The 7,249-nt window shown below is 45.9% G+C and overlaps 1 long non-coding RNA gene across 2 annotated transcripts; it reads right to left on the minus strand.

Annotated features, from left to right (window-relative positions):
• Window positions 1-4,353: 4,353 nt before the first annotated feature.
• On the minus strand, window positions 4,354-6,740 carry LOC106150041. 2 transcript variants are annotated; one of them, XR_001236596.1, is made up of 2 exons: window positions 6,645-6,740; window positions 4,354-4,673 (listed from the first exon to the last, which is right to left on the minus strand). It is a non-coding gene; the product is annotated as an uncharacterized LOC106150041 (long non-coding RNA). The 2 variants fall into 2 exon arrangements; XR_001236595.1 differs by having other exon boundaries at window positions 4,354-4,757.
• Window positions 6,741-7,249: the final 509 nt, after the last annotated feature.

Consider the following 7,249-nt stretch of genomic DNA (forward strand, 5'->3'; position numbering starts at 1 on the left):
CTACCACACCCAGCTAGTGTGATTTTAATATTGCTGCTAGAGCAAGTTTGTTGCTCTGGACTCTCCATACTGCCAAAAGATCCGAAAGAGGAGGTCTCTGCCTGCCAGGACAATTCTCCAGCTTGCAATACAGAGATTTTGATATTTTGAAAAAGCTCTACTTATCAAAATAAGAATCTTGGCTTCACTCCAGTAGTGAGGCTAACATTACAGAAACATACATACTGCTTAATATTTTGGCTGTAAAACATGATGTGTTTCCAGCGGACTTTGGGCAAGCTGCAATTCAGAGTAGACTAGAAAATTAGCAGGGTTTATTGTACTGTTTTTTTTTTTTTTAAATTTAAGAGTGGCTTTCTTTTATTTTGAATTATGAAGGCACAATGGAATAAGATACTTTATGACAATACTGCAATTGGTAATGAAATTTAAGCATACATGAGTATCGAGCTCATTTTGGTACCAATTATTTGAAATAAAAGTGACAAAAGCTACCTAAAAAAGTAATTATGGGTAAAGAATGAAATCTGCTTTCTTTAGGAGGTTAACTCCTGATTATATTCATTTTAGAGAAATATTTATAAATTGGCATTTTAAAGGGAAATATATAGGAGTCAGTTGTAAGAGCAGTCCACTAAGCATGAAGTTAGTCGGATTTCCAGTGTATGTTCTAACTGCATTACCTGTGCCTTAGGTGTGTTACTGTTTATTGCTTCACAGTTGACATTTAAAAGTACTTGATAATTTGGTTAATTATTGGTAGTGTACCTTAAAAAGGCCGGCAGTGTGAAGTGGGCCATGATTTTTCACTGCTGCTAGAGTTGACCTGCTCTTGTTTCTTGGCGTGACCCGCCTTCATGGGTTGACCCCAGTGGCCTGCTAGGAAGTGGTGTCATTTCAATTGGCTGCGTTCTTGTGAAGCTCAATAAAACAAAGTCTTAGCTCACTGTGCTGAAAACTTGTTTCTACCTCAAAGGACAGGACGTTCATTTCTGTCAGATTGGATTTTTAAAACCATGCCAGCCTGAACACTTATGTATGTTTGCTTTAGCACCTCTTGCTTCATAAGACACACCAAAAAATTGAAAAGAGTTGGTGAACCCCTTTGGCAAGCAATAGAACCAGATTCTGAGGACAAGCCAGCAAGTGATCACGAGACTCACATGGGAAGGACTGACTTTATTTTTTTGCCCTCTGTTTTGGGTATCTCCTGTTTCACAAATTTCTGCACTAACAGCGTGCTGACAGAGGTCCTTCTCTAATTGCATGGTTACGGTTTTAAGGGTCGTGGTAATAATAGTGGCAGTCTTTTAATCTGTGCACTCCCTGCGTGCCAGGCTTTGTGTTACTCACTGGGCTCCTTTAATCTCTGGGGGAGCCTGTCTGCTGGGTGTGATGATGACTGCTGCCCTTGGAGGATGAAGAAGCAGGAGCCGAGCCAGCGTGTTACACTGCTGGGATGGGCAGTGATGCGTCAAGTTGTGACCGCAGCTTGGTACTAGAGGTTCATTTTTCATATTTGCTTTCAAAAGCCAGAACATTAAAATGAAGGGAGTACAGACTTTAAAAAACACTATAAATTTACTTTTTGTATAGTTTCATGATGAAAATCAAGACTGCTTGCATGTTTTAAAATGATGCATTTTAAGTCACTTGCCCTCCTCCCTGTCATCCTCCCTGTCATCCTCCCTGTCATCCTCCCTCTTATCCTCCCTCTTTCCCTCCTTCCCTCCCTCCCTCCCTCCCTCCCTTCCTGCCTGCCTGCCTGCCTGCCTGCCTGCCTGCCTGGGGAACATTCCAGCCACACTGAAAAACCACCTCATAGACTTCTAGGGTTTTAGTTTCCAGAGCAGCATCTCAGAATCTCCTCGGATCCAGTGATATTGGGCTTTAAAGATCCCAGGGCCCAGGGATCGCAAGTGCATGGTTTCCATGTCTACATAGCTTTTCAAGGACTTATTACAGTGTGTCTGCCTTGGGCTGCTGTGTCATTGCTGACAATTAGCATTATGAGATTGGAACTGGAACTTGAAATACATTTTATTTGCCATTACTAATCTACTCTCAGGGCAGAAGTCTGCATGAGGATCCTGTGGTCCCTAGTGGGTGAGTCATCTAAGGTTCCAGCTTTCAGGACCCTGCATGATGAGATGCAGTTTTCCAGCCCATCTGCACCACAGCCTACGTCACCCAGCCGGATATTTCCTGCCTCTTAAACATGGGTCATTTTTGCTATCTGTGCAGCTCCACCTGCTGAGGGGCAGGGCAGTGTTGTGCTTGCCTCTCGGCCAGGTCACCTGACTGCCCTGGATTGCAGCTTCAGGTACAAGATTCACCTGCTCAGAAATGCCCACTGCTTGCCTTTCCCTGTACACTCTTCCTCCTGATGCTCAGAATCTTCATGAGGCAAAGCTTGGGTGAAAGTTGCTTCATCAGGTCCAGATGCTGGGTGCTGAGAGGGGCTTGGGTTTCAAAGCTGTGCTGTGGAGTTAGCAGGCACAGGGCTGGGCTAGAATATGAGTTTAGGGATGCCTAGAGCATCAGCAAAAAGGGATTGTTTTAGTCACACGTTGGAAGTGGTTTCATAGGTTGAAGGCAGGGGAGATGCTCCTGGCTCGGCCATCACCAAGGGAAGACGGTAGGGGTGGAGGTGGTGGTGAGTGGATCTTCAGAGAAGAGCAGCTGTGGGGGCTTGTGGACTGACTGCAGCAGCAGAGGAGCCACAGAGGGAGGTTGACTCCTGTGAGGAACAGGAGGTGTTTGGCTGGGACATGGGGGCTGGAACTGAGATAAGGCTGGGAAGCCATATATCTGAGTGGGGAGCCCTCAGCTGATGCTTGCTTTAGGAAGTGTTGGGAGCCATTGAAAGCTTTTGAACAGGGGGATGAAGTGATGGGTGCTCCATTTTACCAAGATAAGGCTGGTTAGGTGGTAGGGTGAAGTGAGAGCCTCCTCCCTTTTGGAATTAAAGTCACTTAGAAGAGCTTCCAAGGCTGAGGTGCTGGAGGTTTGGGTGGAAAAGCACTTACAGCCTCACACCCATGGGTGTTGTCATCTTGTGGGTAGAAGCAGTAGGCTAAAGCAGCGGTCTTTGACGATAAAGAGTTGCAGTTGGGATGCTGAAGCATGCCTCTACCAACTTAGTTAGAAGATACATTAACTGCAGGATCCTGTTCTGTAGTGAAGTGGGTGTGACGTTTATTGAAGTAGGTGACTGAAGGACACTGGTTTTATGCAGAGGGCAGATTTTTGACTAAAGATTTTTGTATGTAATTCTCAACAATTCTCAGTCATCAGTCATCAGGGTCACTGACGGTGGGTGTATAGCAGTTCTTATTTACAGTTCTTTGAGTTGATGTTTCATGGTATGTAAAGTGCTAAAAGTGTGACTCCATTTTCAGTATTCAAGACCTGGAGAAAACAGGCCAGTTCCTTTGTATAATTCTCTTAGAGTTGGAATAATTTAAGAGATCAATTTTATATCCCATCATTGTAACTTTCTCCAGTTGATTTCCCTAATTATTAGACTAAGGAGTCGTTTTGACTCAGCCCACTCTCCCCAGATCTCTCCCTTCCTCCGTCCTTTTCTTTACACACGGGCTGTTCCTTCTTCCTGTCCCTCAGCAGCCCTGTTCCCCTGCAGGGCTCCTCTAGCTGTTCTGGTGTGCTTATACTGGGACATATTGTTAGGGGTGCTTTTATTCTTTGTATCGCAGCCAGACCATGAGCTTGAGAACAACGCTTCTGTGCCTCTCGTACCTAGTGTATACCTGCTCAACAGACATAACAAAATGGATATATAAATTGTGTGTGTTGTATGTAATTTAGAATGAACATAGGGTCTATTTTTGCGCAATACAATGAAAACTATTGTAATTAACTGCAAACAACTACCCTGTGAGGGAGATTGATGCGTTGTCACACCCTGGCCCACGTTGTACGAGAAACGAGAGGTTACGTAACCAACCCAAATCACACTGGAATTGGTTGGCTGCGCTCTTGGTCAGTACTTGGCTTAGTGTGCAGCACGTGAAGAGAATGACCCCAAATAAACAAGTGATGCATCTCAAGGTCCAAGAAAGACAAGAGCCATCCAAATCTGAAACTAATGGAAGAAAAGACATGTTAAAGATCAGAGCAAAAACTAATGAAATTGAGACTCAACATACTAAGGGTCCATGCATCGAATCATCGGTTCTTTGAAAGGTAGAGGGTTTCTGAGGATGGGAGAGATGAGAGGGAGAGGAGGGGGAGGGTAAAGATCGAGATGTGTGTGTATGCCAGTCCCCCACAGTCAGTGTATTTACTCGGTGTCACAAAAATATACTTAAAAAATTGAGAGAAAAGTAGGCATGCAGTCTTCCCAGGTTTATTTTGGTTAGAATTTGTAGGGTGGGTAACTGAGTTGTGATGGATTTGGCGTGGGTGTAGTTCAGGCAGCTGAGGCCTGCACGGCAGGGGACCCGATGAGGTGGTGGCCACAGTGGTGGCGTTCAGTACCTTGGATGACCACCAGCGCAGACGGGTGGCACTGAGATGCGGCTGTGCCTTCCATGCCCAGCTGCAGAGTGTGGCCCGGAGCAGAATGTGGGCTTCCCAGGTCCATGGAGAGGGGAGGTTTGCGATTGAGGCAGGGGTTCATGAATTCCATTTGGCGGAAGGCAGGGAATTTCCTGCAGGGGAGGCGATGCGCAGTAACAGGGCCCGTCCAGAAGGTTGATAGGAACCAGAGTTCAGTCTGGGAACTGGATCTGTGCCTGTGTATACCCGAGGGAATCAGCCAGCAGAGCTCTGTCACTGTGCCCGGGTGTGGCCGCACCCTGCCCTGCGTAGCCTAGCAGGTGGTGGCATGTGTGGGAGGCCTGGGCCAGGGCCGGGAGCCAGGGACCCAGCTGTGTGCCTGGCCCTGCTGCCCAGTGTCCAGAGCGTAAAAGCGGTTCGTTGCAAGGCAGGTTTCCGCCCCTCTGCGCTCTGCCTGTGACAATGTTGAGTCACACTTCTGGAGCTCCGAGATGGGACAGGTGGGCCTTCGTATACCCTTAGACCACTCACATTCAGGTCAGTGATGGAGCTTCAGAAGGAGACTAAATTGATGGGAAGTTTCAAAGAGGATAATTTTGCATGCATGTTTTTGAGAACCAATTCATGTCGCTCCCTGTGCATTGGGGATTGAACTCAGAGGTTTTGCAGTGAGCTACATCTCCAAGTCCTTTTTTGAGACAGGGTCTTCCTTAGTGCTATATTGGTCAAGCTGGATTTGAACTTGGGATCCTTGTGCCTCAGCCTTCCACAGAGCTGGGATTATAACTATGTACCACTGTGCCCAGCACAAATTCATGCTTTTTACAGAGACTGGAATCTTATCACCTAACATTTTGTGTGTTCATTTTAAAAGCATCTAACGTATTTGAAAATCACACTAGGTACAGTCATCTTCTGCTTTTAAAAATACAAACAATGTTTTCTTGTGACACACACACACACACACACACACACACACACACATTTTTGCAGTGCTGGGAACTGAACCCAGAGTCTCTAGCGTGCTAAGCAAGTGCTGTATCACTGAGCTTCACCTACCCTGGCCCCTTCTTGTATTAATATTATTTCACACATCTTTAATGGCTTACGTTATATTTGTGTGGATATAGTGGTATGTTTATATAACTTTTCTGTTATTCAGTTTGTTTTTCATAAAAATACACCTTCTTTACATGTAAATACTTATGTAAATATCTGATTTTATCTTTAGATTCCCAAAGAGAAATTATTGAGTCAAAAGAACACACTTTATTCATATTGGCCACATTGCTTTTTTTTTTTGTTCGTGGTCACTAGGTTTTATTGTTTCAGAAAAGGCATAATGACTAAAGAAGAGCACTAATTGCCTACACTTTCTTTTTTATTTTTATTTTTATTTTTTAATTTTATTTTATTTTTCACGTTGCTTCTTAGAAAGGCTGTAATGTAGCTGGGTGTAGCGATGTCTGACTGTAATCCCAGCGCTCTGAGAGGCTGAGGCAGTAAGTTCAAAACCTGCTTGGGCAATTTAGCAAGACTTAGTCTCAAAATAGAAAATAAAAAGGGCTGAGATTGTACTTCAGTGTGAAAGCCCTAGGTTCAAGCCCTAATACCAATGGGGGGGGGAAGAGATTGTTACAGCCTTACCCACATACCCACATTTTATGAAAGTATAGCCTGCCTTCTACCATTATCTGATTGATAGTATAATATAAAATTTTTTGCTCCATTTTGTTCAGAAATTGTAAGTCTCCTGTTGCCCTGCATTTGTTGGAGCTTCCCAAAGGGAGAGTGTCCCACTGCAGCCGTTGCATCTGCTGGGCTTTGGGACTGTAACAGAAACAGGGTGACAACATTTGTCCACCGAAACACAAAGCCCTCCATGCTACTTTCTATGAAACTTCTGCTCATGTGTTGACAAAAAGCCATTTTGCAAGTGGCTTCTCCTTAGCTTCGTTCATGAGGTACAATGAGAAACTCATGGAGTCTGCGTCCTCCCAGGCCACTGCGGGGTCCTGGAGCACCATGCAGGGCTGTCTGGTCACTTATGTGCCTCCCTGTCCCCTGCTCTGGATACACCTTTCAGAAGAACCTGGTTGGGTAAGTGAAGGGGCGGTGCTTACCATTGCTGTGCTGGGAAGGCGGCAGCCCCTCTGCCTCATCCATCTTGTGCTCTTGGTTTTTTTCTTTCGTGTGCTTCTTCCTAGCAGAAGTTGTTCTGCACGTTTGATTCCCTCCCGTTGCCCTGGCACCCTCGCTCATCAGGAGGACTGTTGGCTTCCTGGTCCACGCCCAGTTCCCAGAGTCTGCTGACAGGGTGTTCATTGAGCAAAACCCAGGGGTGTCCGTTGTCAGTGGAGAGAGTTGCAGGTGTCTTCCTATGTCCAGTTGTGCCCTCTGGCCCCTTCTGTGTTGACTCTGTGGTGGGTCCCATGTCCTGCTGCTTCCTACTGAGGCATGTACTGTCCTCCTCAGTTCCCCACATACCTCCTTTCACACCTGAGGAGATGTTGAATCTCTTGGACCGGACTGCATTGCAGATCTCCTGCACAGACCCTTCCCGGATATCCTGGCGGGCCCCAGTGCTTTTCAGAGCTTTGAAAGTCATTGTTAATCATCTTACTCATGCCGTGCAGCGCATTCTTACAGCACAGCCTTGGGCAGGTGTCCCTGGGACTCTAGGACCCTTCGGGTTGGGAGCTGGTCTCTTAACCACAGTCTCCCTCCG

Source organism: Chinchilla lanigera, unplaced genomic scaffold (assembly GCF_000276665.1).
Source record: "Chinchilla lanigera isolate Chin_1 unplaced genomic scaffold, ChiLan1.0 scaffold00061, whole genome shotgun sequence".
NCBI lineage: Eukaryota > Metazoa > Chordata > Mammalia > Rodentia > Chinchillidae > Chinchilla > Chinchilla lanigera.